Here is a 10,449-nt window from a genome sequence, read left to right as displayed (position 1 = left end):
TCAGAAACTGAGTTGATGTGGCACTGAGGGACATGATCAGTGGGCATGGTGGCGATGGGCTGATGGTTGGAGTAGGTGATCTCCTAGGTCTTTTCCAACCTTAATGATTCTATGATTCTGTGATTTAGAACTTCCCTCTGGGGATCTGAACTTGGTTGCGAGGAGTGGAGTAAAAGTGAGGGTCTACAGCCAGGGAATGGTGTAATCTGGTGGTAGCTATAAAGACTCTGCCAGGAACTGTGTGTGTACCTATGGTTATTGGCACATGTGTAGCCCGCACCTACAATTAGCCATCCAGAATCAGAGGCAAAAGAATGAAGGGTATCTGGGGTGAAAAAAAAACAGAAAAGCCAAGGTGTTTTTCTAGATGAGAGATCAGACTCTTGGAAATAGGGAGTACCGGGAAAGGTAGGACTCCAAGACAAACTTGTTTACCTGCTCATTCTGGCAACCAAGACAGCTGCTCAGTGTAGATTTGGGTATGAGGGTTACAATTGCATTCAGTAAAAGAAAAACAGGTTCAGCTGGGCTTCTAATATGGGGCAGCAACCAGAGGCAGAGTGCTCTTGGCTGTCCCATGCTAGAAGGCCAACTCTGCCTGCAGGTGGGCTGGTATAGGCACAGGTGGGCATAAATGCTCTCAGACACCAACCAGTTCCAGTCCCCATCAATCTTCTTTCCATCAAGCATCACAAAGTGCTCTACAGACCCAGCGATCTCTTGACCACTCTTTACCAAGAGGAAACTAAAGCATGTGATATGTCTCCCTCAAGATCACACACTAGACCAGCATGGCACAGGCTGCACATTGCTCAGCTTGCCAAGGATAGCATCTCCCTGGCAAGTCCCTGTCACTTACACCAGCATGTGCCCTCGTTGCCTTTCAGCCACTCAACCAGCTGCTGCTGCTTGCTGCACAATCAAAATCCTGTTTGATATGGTCCTCCTGCTGCTGCTGTCATTTATGACTGCTCTTACCTTCAACCAGACTGCTATTTTGTTTTTTTTTTTCCACTGTCTTTTTCCTTTTTTGCATTAAGTGCAGGGTCTTTGTGTGGCAGATGCTGCTCAGCATTAATTGCTTTGCCTTGCGATTATGTTCTCATCTAGTGATTTTCAGGTGCAGCAGTTGTTGCATTAGGGCTGTCACTTTTCATACCCTTTCAGAGAGCACCATGTTTTATTCGCTCACAACCAGTGTTTCCTCACTCTTTGCTCTTCCGAGCACAAACTATTTTTCGAATGCCAAGGTTTGCACACCAGTACCTCCACTTTTGTCTGCCACAGACAAAGGGCTACTGAGTGCTGCTCTGAGGCTCATTGAAGTTCACAGCATTGCTTGTTTAAAAGTGTTTATTTTTTTGAAGCTACCATGTCCAATGTGCTTAGCAGTGCATGCTGGCTTGCTGCAGTGATACTCAGTTTGGGTGTCTGCATGCTTGGCCATGCTTCTGCTGATCAGGGAAATGCCTGGAGGGGCCTTGGGATGGAAATCCCTTGGGCTGACTGGGTAGTGCTGGGATTTTCACATTTCTATTAAGCCTCGGGATGGCCTCTATGCTACCAAGCAAGCAGCTTTCTCCCACTGCTCTGGTGATGCCATAGAGAAATGAGAGGAGAGCAGGTCAGCCTGATCTGTGACCTCCACTGCAGGCCTTTCTGCACAAGGAAGAAATGCTGCAGCAAGCACTTGGCGTGAGTTTGCCTTGGCAATCTCACAGGAGCAGGTTTACTGCTGTGCATTGAATGGGCTTTTGCTATTTGTCTCAATTAACACCATGGCTGGTGACACAAGATGGCAGCTGCTCTCTTTGTGCTTGTATCCACCACTAACATCCTGCTTGAGTACCTCTTCAGAAGCCAGGCTGGTGACTCAGCCCTGAATTCAAGTTCTTTGGTCTGATCTGACTAAGGTAAACACATCTAAAAAGTGCATATCAGCTCAAACCAGCCCTACACATGTTTGGGTTACTCTGCCCTGCAAGGGCTGTCCTGCAGATTGTTATCTCTCACTTCTCAGCTGATGCAGAGTGATGTTGTTTCAACTTCTCTCAGGGCTCTGAACTTGCAGTGCAGCTTTTAGTCCTGCACTGGTTACAAGATCTCCCTGAGCTCTGTCCTTGCCTGGGGATTCCCGCAAAGTCCCTTTGGATCTGCTTACACAGGCCTGAGGAGTAACAGTAATTGTTCCCTTGTGCCTTCATGGTGCAAAGGAAATGCTGCTGGCCACATCTACTTACACTCCATTTAACTACTTTTAATGATGAACTGACCTTCGGCTGGCAGTAATTAACACTTGCTTATCTTTTAACATTCAGGGACTGGAAGATGTAGGAAGAATTCAATTCTAAGGGCACCAAACCAGTGTACCTGGACAGGATGTTGGGAGTTAGACACAGAGGTGGACAGAACTTGGACTTACTTTCATTTTTCGGGGACTTTGTTAGCTCTTGTCTGTTTACTAGTTGGCTGCTTCCAGAAGGTTTGCTATGCTTCTCACTGGTGCTATTCTGAGCATTCTTTCCTGCATTGTCCAGTTCTGTCCATGGCTAAGGTGGCTTCCATGAGCTTCCCCAGGAATTTCTTTTGCCCGTCTCAAGGATGAGGCTGGGCAGAGTTCAGTAGCTTCAAAGAGATGTGCAAATCTATCATTGCTTTTGTTGGCTTTCTTTTGCTGAGAAAGAGCATCCTCTATTCCCAGACACTGTTTGCTGCCAAAGGTATTTGTCTAATTCAGCAGAGCTCCTATCATGTCCTTTCCTGCCTTTGCTTTTCTTTGCTTTATGTGGGGAAAAAAAGGCTTGTTATTTTTATAAGAGCTCAATCTACATAGGTATAATTTTACACTGTGGTAATTGCAGGGAAGTAGAAATGACTGTGGGTTTTGAGCTCTGTGAATGGAGGGTCTGGGCTACGGGAGGTGTGGGAACATTTTTTGGAAAGAAATCTCCCTCAGAAAAAAATCATTTAGTGTTTTGGAAGGATTTCTGTAGATTTTTTTATTATTATTAAATCCAGAGGCTTTTGGAAACTCTTTGTCATGCAGGCCACAAAGTTGCATTTTCATCATGCTGCTGAAACAAGTAAGAAATCCAAAGCAGACAACTGCTGTCCAAATACTGCAGCCAATGGGCACAGGATAACAGTCAGTCCTGGTGGAAGGTGAGCACAGGGAAATGGGAGGAGAGTCAGAACTGAAATGAATGAGATAATGCCAGCACAGAAATAAAATCTGAAATCTCCCTTTTTTTAAGACTTTAGTGCTATGGATCTTATTGTTATATGCTGAGGTAACCACACCGTATAAAGTATATTCATGGCTACCACTGAATTATGTGTGGGTTTACCCTAATAAAAGTCCTGTTTCATGATTTTGTAGTGTTTAAGTGCTGAGAAACTGGAGCTGATGAGACCAAGGCTCAGACTTACATAACATCAGAAGACAGAGAAGAGGGATTTCCCGTGCCATAGGCTGGTTGAATTATTTCTCATTTATTCACGCAGATCTCCTAATTCCTGAAGGACAGGCCAAGAGTTTTACATGGGGATTCACATAGGAAACCACTCTGTGGGTGCTCTGGGAGGTCTCCCATTCTGTGCAGGTCACTGTGTCTCCTAGAGGACAGAGGGGCAGATGACCAAATAGCATGCGGGGCATGAGGAAGCCTCAGGTTTCCTCTCAGACTCTGCCACAAGATTGCCCTGAGAAAGCTGAAAAGCTATCAAAGACAAAAAACTAACAGAGAAATCACCTAGCCTGTAGCTACCCATTTGTATTATGATTGATTTTATTTTGCGCTTCTAGTATTTAATAGAAGAAGGTCTTGGAATGGAAACAATGGAAACCCGTATGGGGTTCTGGCACAGGAGATGACTGACTAGTCCCCATACTTGGCTGCACATTGCACTTATCTATTTAGATTGCACAGTATCACCTCTCCCTGTACCCTTGCCCAGCTCCCATCTTTTGACCATCAGTGCTACGACTGAATCACTCCTGTTATTGCCTTTGCTCAGAGCCAATTGCCTGCCATCATCCCATCAGGCACTTATACCTCATTCTCCTAATGTAATTTATATTAAGCCAATTTATATTATACAAAGAGTGCCTGATGGAGAACGTACCCACAGGAGGCTTACGTGCTGCTTTTTCTCAATGGTATTTAGCTGATCTGCTGACAGGTATTACCTCTCCCCAAAGGATTTGCCTCAATTATACCCTCAGGCCATCAAAGCTGATGCAATGCAGTCACTCCAAGAGCAGCTCTTGCTTTTCTGCTGTCCTCCTTTTGGGATGCAGGATGAATACCTATAACCTGGTCTTCTAAAAACCCCCCAGATCTTTCTCCTTTGGCCTCATGAAATGCAGACTCATAGATCTGTTTGAGTTAGAAGGAACTTTTAAAAGTCATCAAGTCCAACTCCGCTGCAATGAACAGGGACACCTGCAGCTCGATCAGGTGCCCAGAGCCCCAACCAGCCTGATCATGAATGTCTCCAGGAATGGGGCATTCACCACCTCTCTGGGCAACCTGTTCCAGTGCTTTTTTATTTACTTTAGTTCATGTTGTGTTTGATTGTCTACTGCAGCTTTCTCCATCTCCATCCATCCAATTTATAAAAACATAAAACCAACAATGTAGATATCATTATGAATGAAGAGGACACAGAAGAGTTGCTTAGTGGTCAGTGGTGCCCTGCTGTCACAGTGTGCCAGCAACAGACCCAAGCCCAGCTAGGACTTTCATCCACTAGAGCTATTTGCCATTTACATCACTGGAATTACGGTGATAGAAATCAACTTGATGCCAGCTCCACCAAATCTCTTAACCTTTTGTCGGTATAATTCAGCTTCTTCACCTATTGTTCATATTTCTTTATATCTCTTAGATCTATATGGTGCTCTGCTTGCTGGGTGTTTTGGGAGTACTAGGAAATGGGCCAGCAGACAATCCAAAAATAGATAGAAGCAGCTTCAGGTCATTCCTGTTTGGCACTGGTGAGGCTGTACCTCGAGTACTGTGTTCAGTGTTGAGTCCCCCTCTACAAGAAAGACACTGAGGCTCTGGAGCATGTTCAGAGAACGGCAAGCAAGCTGTGAGGGGTCTGTAGCACAAGTCTTATAGGGAACTGGGAGTGTTCAGTCTGGAGCAGTCTCAGGGGAGACCTCATCACTCTCTACAACTGCCTGAAAGGAGATGGTGTTGAGGCGGGGGTTGGCCTCTTCTCTCAGGTAACTGTGATAGGGTGAGTGGGAATGGCCTCAAGTTGTTCCAGGGGAGGTTCCGATTGGGTATTAGGAAGAATTTCTTCTCAGAAAGACTAGTGAGGCATTGGAATGGGCTGCCCAGGGAGGTGGTTGAGTCACTGTCCCTGGAGGTGTTCAAGGAACTGTGTAGATGTGGCACTGAGGGATGTGGTTAGTGGGCATGGATGGGATGATGGTTTGACTAGATGATCTCATAGGTCTTTTCCAACCTGAATGATTCTACAGTTCTATGCCCTACATTGGTCAGAAGAGGGTGTCTAGCATGGCCACTGTGTTTACCAGAGAGGTACTGGTGTCTGGTGGCTAATAACGGGGGTGCAGAAGACCATTAATCTCCTCTTCCTCTTCCTGTCCCCCATTACTTCTACACCTGTGATATAAAATTGCATTTACAGATGCAGCCCTGCCAGACAGGCCTGCAGCACCCCTTACACAGAAGCATGAGGGATAACCATGCTTTCCTTGCTCATGCTTGGAAGCCGAACCCACCTCCTCTCTCCCTGCCTGGCACCCTCTGCAGGGAAGTCTGTGTTCCCCAGAATGACTGGGTTTGGGGGCAAATTCCCCCTATGTTCTGGTTTCTGCCCGTTGTGAGCAGTAGGTCTTGCCACCATTTAAATCCCAGCTGAAGGACACTGCCCATACAAGAGGCTGCAACAAACCTGCTGTGCAGAGAGCTGGGTGCAATGTCCCCATGTCCTGCAGGCTGTAGCAAGAGGCTCAGCCCTTCTTTCTCCATTGACCTATTTTCTGAGTAACATTTGTGTTTTCCTCATTGTTCTCCCCAAGTCACAGCATGACAACCTCCGGGCACTGAGGTCCTGCAGCACACCATGAACTTCCCCAGCAGCTGGATGAAATAGCTCTGCTTGCAAAGCCACTTTCCAGAAAGCATGCACTGCATGGCAGGGATAGAAACACCATACAGAATCCCACTTAAGCCAGAGATGTACCCTTTAGGGTTTTTTTTTCTTTTCAGTGGCATTTATCCTCTGCTCTGTTGAGTTTTCCAGGCGATGGCTGCCGGCCGTACTAAAATAATTGTGTGACTTTGCAAAAACAATTCATTTTTCACCGCTTCCCCAGCACTGCCAGCTTTCTGTGGCTTTATAGAAAATGTCGTGCTCTTTGGTGATTTGCCTACAGTTACACGGGATTAACCACAGAAGCTCGCCTTCACCAAAGAACGCATCCTTCGCCCAGAAGCTGGAGGAGGTGATCCCCACGCCCAGGGTGCTCAGTTCCCTCCCTTGCAAGGTGTAGCCCACCAGCACGCCCCGTGTCAGGGTGCAGCCCTGCTAATGGCGCTGAACAACAATTTTCATTGTCGTGGTCTGCGGGGCTCCTGCGAATGAGGACAATGAGACATTTACCAGCACAATGGGATGTTTGCTGGAGGGTTGCTGGTGTGCGTTGGGCCCAGCTGGCGCGGCACGTGCTGCCTGCTTACCGCGCGCACGCTCACAGCTGCACATCGGCCAGCTCTGCCCTGCTGGGGAGGGAGCAAAAAGAAAGAAAAGTTCAGCAAAGGAAAGATTAAGGCTTTCAAAAGGAAGTAAATTATTTGAATGAAAGCATTTCAAGGAAGTGATTTTATCGCTCTGAAATTTTATCCATCCTTTGAAAAATAAACAACCTCAGTAACTACTTTTTCAGGCTACTTTTTGCTGGCAAGATTTATCTGCAGAAAGGATTAGCTTATCCGTGGATGGGACGTGCTGCACACACCCTGTTCCCATGCAGATCCATGCGGAGGGGAGCTGCCTTCCAGTGCCGTGCTAGGACATTTTTATGTAGCTACATCAAATGACTGCAAAGACCATTAAGACAGTTTATCGTTGGAATCTGCAGGAACATACTGTACCCAAAAGGAAAATGCTCTCTGATAGGGGAAGTGCGGAATCTGTGATCCTTGTAATTATGCAGATGATCCTCTCCAGAGGGCTGTGGTATGTGAGTGAGTCTGCAGTGTAGGCTCCTGGCTGCAGCACTTCCACAGTGCACTGACACCCAGCTGCTCCCGCTCCAGGTCTGCTGGCTGAAACCCGGCCTGGCACATCACCACGAAGGGCTTTTTTTCTTACTGGAGATTCATAAAATTCCGATGTACAAAAGACTCTTTGAAGTTAAAATGCTTCTTTTCTGGGCAATTTCTGCTGTTGCTGCACTGAGCCCTTGTAGATGTTTGCACCTTGCAGTTCACCATGGTGGAGACACTAGACACATAGGGGGTGATTGACTTTCAGTGAATAGTAGAATCTTAAAATTCATAGAATCATTGAGGTTGGAAGAGATCTCTAAGATCATCTAGTCCAACCATCAGCCCATCCCCACCATGCCCACTGACCGTGTCCCTCAGTTCCACACCTACACAGTTCTTGAACTCCTCCAGGGGCAGTGACTCCACCACCTCCCTGGCAGCCTGTGCCAATGCGTTACCACTCTTTCTGAGAAGAAACGTTTCAAAATACCCAACTTGAACCTCCCTTGAAACGACCTGTAGCAATTCCCTCTCATCCTATCGCTGTTATCTGAGAGAAGAGGCCAGCCTCCACCTCACCACAACCTCCTTTCAGGCAGTTGTGGAGAATGATAAGGTCTCTCCTGAGCCTCCTCTTCTCCAGACTGAACAATCCCAGTCCCCTCAGCCACTCCCCATAAAACTTGTGCTCCAGACCTGCACAGCTTCATTGCCCTTCTCTGGATACACTTCAGGGCCTCAAAATCTTTCTTGTAGCGAGGGGCCCCACTTTTCAGAGGAAGATGCCATTGCCACCAGCATAGACAGGCACTACACAGGTCAGTCAGTTTCTCAAAAAAAATATTCCCCCAGCACCTGGCCCAAGGATGCATCCCTTGACATAAGTACCAAAGGCAAAAAGAAAGCCCTCTCCTCCCACAGAGATGTTTCAGCTCAGAGTGCAGCCAGGTACAAAGAGCTGCACGCTTCCCAGCATGAAACGAAACTCACGTGCTGAGAACCTGGAAGTTTTCCAGGCAGGAAAATCACCCTGGGATATTTGCACTGTAATTTCCTATAAGAGCACTGCAGACATCCAAAAGAATTAGGAACTCGATGTTCTCCTCAAGGGTCTGAGTATATGTCAGCACGGTCAATGGGCACCACAGAGGTGCGCAGCCCTGCAAGCTCTGCCATTGGTGTCCCACATCGCCATGTAAACACCATGCTCTTCCCAGACACACTCTGTTCCCATATAAACCATGTCCTGCTGTGTTCCCATAAAAACCTGCCAGCAAACCTGGAATGTCCTGAGGTTGCAGGGCTGTACACCTCGCACAATCCCAGGGCAGCTTTTCAGTGCAGAATACAGTCTCTGTGTGTACCACGTGATCAGAAAAAGCAGAAGGTTAATTACAAGTATGCAGGGCAGAGTATGATATCAAGGACAGAATCTCTGCTTCTAACCTGATAGCTTGTGGTGGGGTTTAGGACGTGCTCCTGTCACCCCGCTGCCGTTGTGGGACCTCCTTGTTCTGGGCTGTGCTGTACCATGTTCAGCAAAACCCGGCTCCTTCCCATTAGCACTGGGGCGGGCAGGACAGAGGGGAGCTGGGAAGCTGCTGTTCCACTTTTCCCGATAAGGACCCAGAGGGAGTGGAGAAAAAGCATTTTGCACAAGACCACGAAGGACAACTGTTTCAAATCTGGGAAACAAGCCTGACCCTCTTGACTCTCAGTGCCTTTTCCTTTTTGTCAGTAACCTGACACAGTTTTCCAACCCCTGGGAGCTGGGGCTTCCTATCTGCAGGGCAGAGGGCAGCCAGGCTGATGCAGAGCGAAGCTTTGACAGAGCCCACGGGACTTGTGCTGATATGACTTGCACACGGAGCTGGGCACATCATGTAAACTGCAGAGGGATGGCAATTTTGGTAAGGGGAAAGCCTGGACTGGCTTTTGGTAAAGTGTCAAAAGCTCTCAGTTCTTTGTACCCCAGGCTCTGCATTTCCAGTGCAGGTCTTCTGTGAGCAATGCGCTATTAATAGCTGCCCATGTAGCTATAAGCTATAGGGTAGGGGAGGGAAATGAAGATTGCAGAGGAAAAATTTAAATATCTGGGCACATTCAAGGGGCAGAACAACAAGTGCTGATTGCCTACTGCAGGTAGCATTACAGGAGCCAGAATATGGAGGGCAGGGACCTTCTGCAGTGCCAAGTCCCAAACATTGAACTAGATACATCCCATTCCCACAGTATATTATAACATTGCAACAGACAGCTGCAAGGCAAGAATGAAAGCTGTTGTGCAAAAGCACGGTTGGAAGACTTGTTGCTGAAGGTGTAGGTGGGTGTTCAGAGCAGAAACCAGGATTTATTGGCAGAATGCAGCCCTTGAGCATGGTTTATGTACCAATGGGCTATTTGTATGAGAAAAGACTTAGCTGAGCTAGTTCTGGTGCTGGAAGCCTACAAGATGAAGAGCCACTCGTCCAGGAGTGCCCCAGAGAGATGTGAACCTGAGAAATGCATTTAATGGGGATGATGCACTCTTCAGCTGCTGTGACAGGACAAAGGGAAATGGTTTCAAACTAAAAGATGGGAGATTTAGATTGGATATAACAAATAAGTTTTTTACAGTAAGGACAGGTTTTACTGGACGGGTTGCCCAGAGAGTGCTGAATGCCTTGTTCCAGGAGAAATTCAAGGCCAGGCTGGACAGGATTCTGAGCACTTGATCTAGCTGTTGGTGTCCCTGTTCATTGCAGGGGTCTTGGACTAGATGAACTCTATGGATCCCTTCCAACAAAGAATTCTATTATTCTATTATTCTCTCACACATTTTCTTGTATCTTGGGGAGCGTTCTTGTTAAGGTGTTCAAGGTAGCAGCACTACTGAACCTCCTGCTGCTCAACCTTCAGACTGCAGGATGGGGGCTCAGAAGCCCCATGGCCAGGACTTGCAGGGATGGGTACTGTCATGCTGGATCAGCAGCCCTTCACTAACATGAGGCTCTGCTCTTTTTGTTCTGCAGATTGCCATGTCCAAAGCATAGAAACGTATATATTTGTGTATGTACGTACATATGCCTGGGCCTATAAGAAGTCAAACAAAGCATTACAAATGTACAGTGAAGAAATAACAATCTGCCTTCTCTGATTATACAGCCTGATTTACTGGGCTAAACAATAGGTTTATTGCTCTGTGCTACGTAATTGTTAT

Source organism: Numida meleagris, chromosome 1 (genome assembly GCF_002078875.1).
Source record: "Numida meleagris isolate 19003 breed g44 Domestic line chromosome 1, NumMel1.0, whole genome shotgun sequence".
Classification (NCBI taxonomy): domain Eukaryota; kingdom Metazoa; phylum Chordata; class Aves; order Galliformes; family Numididae; genus Numida; species Numida meleagris.
This window is presented reverse-complemented; position numbering follows the sequence as displayed.